The sequence below is a fragment of the Neovison vison genome, chromosome 1, assembly GCF_020171115.1.
Source record: "Neovison vison isolate M4711 chromosome 1, ASM_NN_V1, whole genome shotgun sequence".
Lineage (NCBI taxonomy): Eukaryota > Metazoa > Chordata > Mammalia > Carnivora > Mustelidae > Neogale > Neogale vison.
Genome location: NC_058091.1, coordinates 292,053,172 through 292,064,089, shown reverse-complemented (window position 1 = coordinate 292,064,089; position 10,918 = coordinate 292,053,172).

The window sequence follows — 10,918 nt, the reverse complement described above, 5'->3', positions numbered from 1 at the left end:
ACTTAGCGTATCCACTGGTGAGAAGTAACGACAGAGCCCCATTCTTAGGCAGAGGGGACTGGAAAATGTAGCCCATGACAAGTCTATGCTTTGGAAGCTTATGTAATTCTGGTGTGTGGCTCTCTGTCTCTGCTGTTGTCTGGTAAGAACTTTACGGGGCAGAGCCCTCAGGGTAGGGCACCTGGCTGCATGTGATGTGGGAGTCCGAGCCGGGCATCCTTTCCCTCCCGAGCTTGAGTTCAAGTCTGCAGCATGCCGCTCTGTGTCTCTCACACAACTCCCTTCCTGTCTCTAGAACTTTCCCCCCACCTATCCTTGCCCTTGCTCTGGCCAACTCACTTTTCCATTGGGTACAAACGTATATTGCCTTTGCCTGACAAGCTTTCCCAGGACCCACAGCCCAGTTTCCATGTATGTTTTCTGGCCTTCTATGAAGACAGAGCAAGAAGATGACTATTTATTGGAATTTGATCACCCCCAGAAAGGCGCTCCTGCTAATCAACTGGAAGTTTTACTGAGCATAAACTTCAGGGGGTCAAGGAGCATTTAGGGAAAAGAGGGAGGTAAGAAAGACATCAGATGATGATGGGAGGGAGGAAGGGATCGTTACAACCTCTCAAGAGCCTGGAGGTGAGAACTCTTGCCCTTTGGAGGTAGAGGGGCAGCATGGGGCACTCAGATCCTACTCAGATCCTTTGCCTTCAGATCCTACACTTCAAATAGCAGCTTTCAGGGGTTCTCAAAGTTCATTTCTGAAGCATAAATGAGAAAACTTTGCAAATGTTGGTGATGAAAGAATGGAACCCCCAACCATACTCTCCCCGAGGAAGCCTCCTATGTGACCAGGAGGGGAGGAGACGGTTACCCAACCAGCCTCGGTCTCCACGTGGAAGCCAGAGGGCGTGCAGAAACCTCCAGGGTCAGAGCAATCATGGAACGTATCTTCCTGTTCCGACAGGCCCAGGATCTCATAAAGGAACACAGGGTCTTAATTTTGGGGATATAAGAAATGGGCATGTTTCTCCTACAGCTGAACTTATCTCTTTATTCAAAAAGTATTTTCTTATTAATTATTTTTAATGATCTCAAGGAAAAGTGCCTTTTGTGATTATCTTGACAAGCTCAAACATGCGAGAGCCCTGCTGATCCTGCATTTATGAGGTGACGGCTGCTTTACTGTTTAGGTTATCATTAGAGTGACCTAAAAATAAACTGGTGAGCTGGGTGCTCAGAAAAATACTTGGCGGGTTGCTTTAGGAGGGATTAAACTTCCCCCCTCCTCCCCCCAGCTCTCCACAGAGTGCTCTCCCTTTCTCTCTTCTTCCCCCGCCATGACCCGAATCTTGGTTTCCAGAAGCCTGGGGCTGGGAATACTAGGGGAGAATAACCGCAGATGCAGAAACCGGAGGCAAAGAATCCGAGGGATGGGGCAGAAGCTTGAGATCGACTGAGCAGTAGTGGACCCGAAGGCTCTCAGGCCCGGGGAGACTCTTGGCCTCCCCGGTGGCGCGCTCTCTGTTGCTTGTGATTGCTCAGCCCAAGAACGGACAGGCCGGCGTTCAGCACGTATTCGCGGAGCGTCTACTATGTCCTCTTCTAGGCAGTCGAGATGTGGCGTGGTGAGGAAGGTGCGAAGCCTCAGCCCCACGTAGTGCTTCCATTTAGGGAGGGGCAAGGACAGGCAGGAAACTAGTAAACTAAGGCATATGTCATGGAACTTCGGGAACCACATGCCTCTTGTAGTAGAACAATAAAGGTTAAAGGGCTACAGGGTCGTGGAGGGGCTTGGCTAGGTAGTGTGGCAGGGAAGCCCGATCTGGGAGAGGGGACCGGAGCAGAGGCCCGCAAAACGAGCCAGCCGGGTGCTGATGTGAAGGGAGAAGGAACCATTGCGAGGACCCCGCGGGAGCAAGAGGGCGGCGGCCAGGGGCCTGGTGTGGCGCACGTGTGTGGCGGCCTCACCTGCGAAGGCCGTCTGTGTCACCAGAGGGCAAGAGCAGTGGGGGTGAGGCTACGTGAGGAAAGTCGGACCCCTGCACAAGGAAGGTGAGGGAAGTCTGTAGAGATCAAGTTCTCCAGCAAACTGGCTCCTGGTCACCCCTACATTCTAGTATGTGCCGACGTGGAGGTCTAATTTCCAATCTGGACAGGAAATTGCTTTTTGGTAAAAAGGAAAGAGTTGAGAAACGCAGTCTGCCTAGTTGCCCTCTCTTTGGAGAAAGCCATTTGGAAGAGGGTAGAATATAAAACAACTCCTTTCTGTCCCTCAAAACTGTGGTGCTGCCCCTGCCTGCCTCATAAGGGGGTCCCGAGGTGGAGCAGAGAACTTTGGGTCTAATTGGCCCATGGCAGAGCAACTTCGACCGTGGCCTGGAAAACTCCCCAGAGTCGTCTAGTTAACAACAGCTCTGTTGCTAATAAATCCTTTGAAATCTTCTGCCGTTGTTGGGTTTTTATGACACATTTGCATGTCGAGATCATTTGGCTTTTGCAGTTTAGGTCCCCTGCTGTTCCTAATGTCATGAACGGACAGTAAAAACTGGGAGGGGATTGCATTCTGGGGTTGCAAGTAGATGAGTTTCAAAATACATCAATCCTATTTTCAGGCAAATATAGCTAATGATAGGCTAGAGGAAAAATAATTCAAAATCTGCAGTGAATGTTTGGTGATTTCTAGAGGCCCTGCTTCTTAATGAAGTGAGTGGAGAATGAAGGATAAGAGGAAAAAAAGGTAGAAATAGCATCTTAGGAGTTTCTTGGGTATTGGAGGGGTTTGTTTTGTTTTGGTTTTTTTTGAAATAAAAATAAAAACAGCCCAACCAAGGCAAGGGGACAGTGTTGGAACCCCCTTGCTTGTGGAGAGAGGGGGAGCTGAGCACTTCCGCCCACCTCCCCCTCCCTGTCTGCTCTAAGCTCCGGGTGTGCAGTGAGTGGCTCCAGCCATCCTTTCCTGGGAGCTATTTCATCGCCAAGTGAAAGGACTGGAAGGGGCCTTGGAAATAATCTAATACTAATCCAGGTTTTATGGGTAAGGCATGCAGGACATCAGACAAATTGACTTTCCTAAGTTCCTCCAGCTTTTGAGCAACCGAGCTAGGATTAAAGAACAGGAAGAGTTGTTAGCAGCTTTTGCAAGAGGAGTGTTTGCAGGCTTTTTACAGGTTGTCATTTCTTCACTCTGGCAGTAGTGGACTGTTGAGTGTCCGTTGTGTGTGCCTGGCCCTCCACTACCATCCAGCACCTGAAGAAACGTGAAGACAGCCTTAAACAGGCAATACAATCATAACGATAATTACAGTAAATGTCGAGAACATTTATTGAGGGTTTATGCTGGGCCAGGACTATACTAAATCCTTCAGTAAATCCTTTATCTTATGAAATCCTCCCCCACAAACCTGCAAGTGGGTCCTATTATTATTCCCCGCTAACAGGTGACAAGACTGAGGCCCAGGTCACTTAGCAGGTCTCCAGGCTAAGAATTTGAACCTAGTTCTACCAGACACCAGGGTTAGAATTCCCACCTACTGAGCGCTCCTCTTTTTTTATACGATGATGCAAGATTCAGTTGTTACTGTTAGGTGACTGTTGTTTCTCAGTTGTGGCCAAAACTCAAGGAGAAGAAATGTAGATGCATTCTTCTGGGTCATATCACCCAGGCCATCAGTGGGTTTCTTTTTGGTTTTGTTTTGTTCTGTTGCTGATTTTTGTTTGCTGTTGTTTTTGGAATTTTCCAGGTGTATCAAGACTTTGACTTCCGTAAAGACTTACTTTTGTGAGTGCTGACCATATTAGGGAGGTGGCTAAGTACTGGGGATTCAGCAGCGAGCAAAGTATTTGTTTTAGTTTGGGTTCCCCAGAAGCAGGCTTGGAGGCAAGGATTTGGGTGCAGGAGCTTCATGTGGGTGCAGAAATGGTGGTGAGGCACGAGGAGGAAAGTTGATTAGAGGGGCACCTGTGAGGTTACTGGCATGACAAGGGCAAGAGCAGCTCAGGCACTCTGTGGGTCTCTTTGAGATGGCGCAGGACACCCCTCAGAATTCTCCCATGGGGCAATAAATAATGAGGATTATTTGTCTATCAACTCCCACTCTTATTATTCATTGGGCACAGGTTGCTTCTGGGAGAGTAAACTCCCTGGCACTTCCCTCAGGCAAAGAGTCAGAAGAACCCTAGAGCAAGTTTGAGAACTACGTAGGTGATCTCCAGGAAGGGTGGGCCAGGGACTGTGTCCCCAACTTCTGCTACAATCTAATTCCTGTCCTCAAGGAGCCCATCTTGTTGTGGACAGGAAAATTAGCAGAATTCACAGCATAGGAAGACCATGAGAAGATGAGAACAATGAATGGAAAATAGCAAGGAAAACAGATGATGACTCTCTCAGGGGAAATCAGGGAAGGATTTCCAGAGGAGGTGACATTGAAGGGCTGAGAACATACTAAATATAATTCCCTGTCACTAACATCCTCCTTATTCCCACTGTTAGGACATGGTGCAGGATTGCCATTTTGAGTGTTATCTGGCATTTGTCATCTGAGAGCTCTGAATTCTCCTTTCCCTGTGCGCCATCTCACCGGGGATCTCTTGTGATCAGCATCTGGACCATGAGCATCACACATTGCTCACAGCAGTGGCCACAACCTCTAAGCCACTTGTGTACCCAAGAGGCTGGTGCCAACCGCATCGTCCTCCACCGCCTTCCCTCAAATCCTGGCCACAGTTCTTACTGGTGAGAATTTTGGACCAGTAGAGGACCTGTCTGAGCTTACCTTTCCTGATGGCCATCCTGAGGGCAGGGACCCATGGCCTATACTAATGCTTCTCAGTGCAAAATTCGAGAAGCAAACAGCATGTGTCCAGTTCCTATGGAGAGCTTGTCAAAACACAGATTCCTGGGCTCTACCCCCTGGAGGTTCTGATGCCATATGGTGGGGGTCTGGTCAGAGACATTGCATTTAACAGCCCCCTGCCCTACTGATGCTGCTGGTCTGCAGTCCATGCTTGGAGTGGCAAGGACCTCTCTTCTAACTCTCTCCTAGACATTTTCATCCAGATTGGGGTTTCTTGGTGTCAGGTCTGTTGACATTTGGGGCCAGAAAATTCTTTGAGTGGGGGATACCTTATGCATTATAGGATATCTAGCAGCATTCTTGGCCTCTACCCACTAGATGCCAGTAATTCCTCCCAGTAGGGACAACCAAGAATGTTTTCAAATGTCACCAAATTACCCTAGTTTGAGAACCACTGACCTAGATGTTCCAGAACACTGCTTCTCAGACTTTAATGTCGGAATGACTTGCTAAAATGCAGATTCTTATTCAGTAGGTCTGGGGAGGAGCCCAAGAATCTGTTTCTGTCAAGTTCTGGGGTAATGTTGATCATGCTGGTTGGGGGACCGCACTTTGAGTAGCGGCCGTCCACACCAGCACTTGGACCCGAAGGCTGAAAGGTGTCCCTGCAATTTCTGGGTTCTGTCCCAGCAGTTTTGGTCTGTGCCTGTTGTTCCTTCTGCCCTCAGGTTGTTTAAAGGTGTGGCAGTTGCGTCCCCTCCCTCACCAGTCCCTCTGCCAGCCCAGGGGCCTCCTGTCCTGCTTGTCCAAGGAGAGTTAGCCTTCCTCTGCAAGTGACAGCACATCTGAGTTTGCCTTTGATACGCACAAGGACCTCACCAGGGCCTTTCAGTGTATAAAGAGCCCACTGTGCACTTCAGAGTCTTTATTTTTTAAATATGAGTTCACAGGTGATGGAGGGGGGTGGTGGGAGGAAGAGTGTTCTGTATGGAAGGTAAGAAGTCCAGGTGTGCCAACCTGAAATTCTAGGAGCTTCAGAGAAGATAGTTTCTGGGGTTAGGGTTTAGGGAATGGGTTTCAGAGCCAAAGAAGTATCTGCAGATACAGAGCAGAGAAGGCCTAAGGCAGATGGGGCTGCGAGGTGGGGAGGCCTGCCCTGTAGGTCCCACTGAACGCAGGAGTTAAGCTGCTGGTGAACTCTTGGTAGACTTCTGGAAATGCTGCCTCCTTGCCTATTGTTATTTTTACCATAGTCCATTTCCTATTGTTGGTGACAGTAACAATTCTTGGGAGCCCTTTTCTCCATGTTTTAGTGAGAAAGTTTGAGATGGGGGAGGATGACAACGTGACTGCTGCACCAGAAAAGTCACACAAAGCTGGTGTTCCAGGGTCGGGGAAAGGAGCAGCAGGGAACTGCCATCCTCGTCTCTAAATTGGTGTCACGGGGGATGCCCCGGGGGCATGTTATGCGGGAACACTGGCTCTTTCCCTAGAGTAGCTCTCTCACCTGTGGCTGCTGGTTCTGGAGGGCTGTGAGGACAGGGCTGTGCTCCCTTTCCTACAGACCCTGTTGGGGTACAGGGGTCTCCCCACTGCATGTTTCCATGTTTCTGTGGGAGAATGCCTTCCAAGGTATAAAATGCAAACTGTTACACCGGGGACACCCTCTGACTGAGCCTGGGATGTTATGTTCCATGCGCCCTGCCCCACAACAACAGGGTAGGGTACATTGTGGGAGGATTTGTGTGGAATAGAGAGGAGAGAGGTCCGTCCGAGCTGGGGGCTGAATGTTTGCATGTCGTCCCCCACCGCAAATTCATGTGTTGAAGCCCTAATCCCTGCTGGGATTTTAACTGACATGAGGGTCTGGGTTGGTAATTAGGTCCTAGGGGTGGAGCCCTCAGGATGGGATTAGAGCCCTTAAAAGAAGAGCCCTTACTGTCTCTGCCATGTGAGGACAGAACCTGGAGGGGAACCGAATCAGCAGGCACCTTGATCTTGGGGTTGCCAGCCTCCTGAGCTGTGGAAACTAACTTGTTTAAGCCGCCCGCTCTAGGGCAGTTTGTTGTAGCGGCCCGAACCCAGTAAACTGCCCGAACCCAGTCAAGAAGATGACTTCGACCCCCAGGTTTCCAAACTTGTTCTGAAAGGTTCTGAAAGGGCTGGAGCTCCCGGCATGTGCCCCCCCCACCCCCCACCCCGCTTGGGGCAGCTGAGGGGAATGCGGCCCAAACCGTGAGTTTTTCCTCAAAGCTGAGCATACTTATTTTAAAAAACAGCTTTATGCTGCATTTGTGGCCGTTTTACTTCAGAAGAGATTAAACTGTCTTGCCATTAATTAAATTACGGTGTTTCTTAGTGATATTTATTTATTTAGTATCTTTATTGGCAAAAGAAAAGTTAGAAATACTTGAGTAGTTCTGAAAATAATTGGTAAGCTTTTTATTGGCCTGTCAAGATGTCTAGACATCTTCAGATGTCTAGAAACGCTGAACTGGGCAATTATAAAAGGGAAGGCAGGAGCTGGTAGCCGTCTGCAGGAAGGCGGTGGCCATGGGACGGGCAGGGAAAGGAACAAGGAGGACAAGGCAGAGCGCTGTGGCTGGATGCCTCGAAACCCGGGGACTTAACCAGGGAGGGTAGGAACTTGTAGAGGAATGTGGGGGCTGGAGAGGGAAGGAGTCTGCGACAGCTGAAATGTTTGGGATTCATAATCATAAAACATTAACGGATGCAGTTTGTTGAGGGCACAGCTCTGTGAGCTTCATTTGCAGTATTCATTTAATCAGTGCAACAGCCCTTCAAGGTTGGTGCTGTTGTGGCCTCAATGTAACAAATGGAAGCAGAGAGAGGTCAAGTAGGACTGTCATCTGCCAGAAGCTGAAAGGTGTGGAGAATTAGAACTGAGGACTATGGGATCCTAAGCCCAAGAAAGCACCAAGCTATGGTGTGTTGCACCATTATCGATGTGAAACCCACCATCTATGTGAGAATCATCTGAATTGTGATGTTGGTTTCATGGATATATATGTATGTTAAAAGTTATCAACCTGTGTGCTTTATTTTTTTTTTTTTAAGATTTTATTTATTTGACTGAGAGAGAGACAGAGAGAGCACAAGCAGGCCACCCAGGCACCTCCAGTCTGGGCATTTTATTTTATTTTATTATTTTTTTAAGATTCCATTTATTTATTTGACAGACGGAGATCACAAGTAGGCAGAGAGGCAGGCAGAGAGAGAGGAGGAAGCAGGCTCCCTGCTGAGCAGAGAGCCCAATGCGGGGCTCGATTCCACGGTCCTGGGATCATGACCTGAGCTAAAGGCAGAGGCTTTAACCCACTGAACCACCCAGGCGCCCCATAGTCTGGGCATTTTAAATCGTGTTTCTTATTTTTGCTTTTCAGTTATGTCATAGGGAGAGTTAGCTAGGGTCCTGCCTCATTAGGGAACTCTTTTTTCCCCCCAGACACTTGGAGAGGTCCTACCACATTGTTTGAGGGAAAGAGAGGGGGCAAGGTAGTGGTCTCTGGTTACCAGCCACTGTCCATTGGATTAACCAAGGAGAAGGCTGTCTTGTCTTGTGTGGGAGACATGCTTATCAGAATGTTATCTTCCTGTGAAAATGACCTTCCAGGTGCTTCTTCTTTTCTTTGCACTTGACTGAAAGATCCATGCTGGACTGGCACAGATTCCAAGTTTTCTTGTGGAAATCAAAATATTTTTCCACTTCCACAAAGCAGCTTATGCTTAAAGGCATTTCTAGGAGCTTATGCTTTCAGAAGTTTTCCTCTTAAAAAATGAAGATTTTAAAGAGTGGGTTAAGGCATCTGCTCTTTCATCTTGAGAAGTGTTGTCTCTGAGGACACTGAAATTCATCAAAGCTATTTTGTGGGGTGTTTGTGACCTGATAAGATACTTGTCATTGTATTGTGGTGTCCTGAATTGTGTTTTTTTTTATAACAAACAAGCAGTGCCTACTGTGTGCCAGGCATTATTTCCATGCTTTGTAGATATTAGCTCATTTAATTTAGTCTGTAGCATCCCAGTGCAATAATCATACCTTTTTACAGATGAGAAAACAAACATATTTCTGACCTCTAGCTAATGGACTGAAAATTCACAAATTTGCATGCTTATATCTACTTATCCATTTTTAATTTACTTCCTTTCAGGAATGAATGTTAGATTTCTGAAGGTTCCTTTTTTTTTTTTTTTTTTTTAAGATTAGATCCTGTAGTACATCTGAGACTACATCAGCCAAGGACTGCTAAACTCACCTTCTCAAGGGCTTTTATAAAAACTCAGTCTGTAGAATTTGATCAAATCCTTAAATAGCATCCCCAAAATATTCAGCTCTAAAGGTCTTAAATTCATTTAACATAGCATCTGGCTTAGATATCAGATATGGTATTATTTTATGTTTCTGATACTCTTTGCACTCATGAAATGACTGAGACAGCTTGCTAAGTCCCTAATCATTCATTCATTCGCAGTTGCGATATCTATCATGGAAAAGCTGAATGGAGGGAGAGCTTAGAGAGGAAAAGACCCTGCACTGGCCACTTCTCTCCAGAATTTGTCTGGATCCTAGGGGACAAGTATGATGATGACTCCCACATCCCTTCGCAGCAAAGGCTCTTGTCAGAAGGAACTAGTATAGACTACTATAGAGTGGATATTCGGAATCAGCAACACTTTTCCCAATGCAATGGAAAATCTGCCACCCATCCCTTTAATCGGAGAGGAAGTCCGAATAGTGCTGGGTACAAATAAAATCCCTGAGGCAGCTGCTCATGGGAGGTACAGTGGGCTGGCTCCGGATTCAGCCTCCTGAGGATTGGGAGCAACTTTGCCCTTTGAAAGCCCATTTTAAAAAACATTCCTTGGGGTGCCTGGGTGGCTCAGTGGGTTAAAGCCTCTGCCTTCGGCTCAGGTCATGATCCTGGGGTCCTGGGATCGAGCCCCACGTCGGGCTTTCTGCTCAGCGGGGACCCTGCTTCTTCCTCTCTCTCTGTCTGCTTCCCTGCCTACTTGTGATCCCTGTCTATCAAATAAATAAATAAAATCTTTTTAAAAAAATTCCTCATTCATGTCAGCCTCAGGAAGAGAAGTCTTCCCGTGCTGCCTGGAATTGACCTGCATGTTGCGCCCGTGTTTGTGGCCAGAGTCTTGGTGGTGAACACACACAGGCAGCCAGAAGCAAGCCTGGGGCTCTGCGGCCCTGGGCCTGCCAGGCTCCTTGTCTGGACATGTGAGCTTAATTACTCTGCTGCTCTCTGGAAATGCTGCTGGCTTGTCCTTGAAATCCCTGACCAGGCGCCAGGTCCTGCTGGGTTTGTAAATACTTCCTGCGGTGGGCGTAGGGAGCCGGTGCCCAGTCTGGCAGTGTGTCTCGGGCAGTTTGGAGAGAACCACTGCAGACACTGGTCTAGCGTGTGCTTCTCGAGCTGCTCTTGGCTTCTCGGACAATCACTGATGTCCACTGGGAGGATCGGCCAACTCCGAACTCCTTCGCAGGATTGCCCCAGCCTTCTGGTCCTCAAGGTCGAGCACCTGCAGAATAATTACCACCATATATGTCAATGTTTTGGCTTTTCCCGTGAATGGAGACCTTTGCCGGATTATCACTAAATACTTCTAAATATGGAGCCACCACTTGGATGGAAAATAACTTGTTTCCTTCCTTTAAAAAGTGTGATAAACGCTAAAGGTTTAAGACTGTTGGCTTATTGACACGTATATACATATATATATATATTTTTTTAAGATTTTGTTTATTTATTTGTCAGAGAAAGAGCGAGCGAGAGTGAGCACAGGCAGACAGAGAGGCAGGCAGAGGCAGAGGGAGAAGCAGGCTCCCTGCTGAGCAAGGAGCCCGATGTGGGACTTGATCCCAGGACGCTGGGATCATGACCTGAGCCGAAGGCAGCTGCTTAACCAACTGAGCACCCACGCGTCCCGTGACATGTATGTGTATATATATATATATATATTTTTTTTTTTTAAGATTTTATTTATTTATTTGACAGAGAGAAATCACAAATAGATGGAGAGGCAGGCAGAGAGAGAGAGAGAGGGGGAAGCGGGCTCCCTGCTGAGCAGAGAACCCGATGTGGGACTCGATCCCAGGA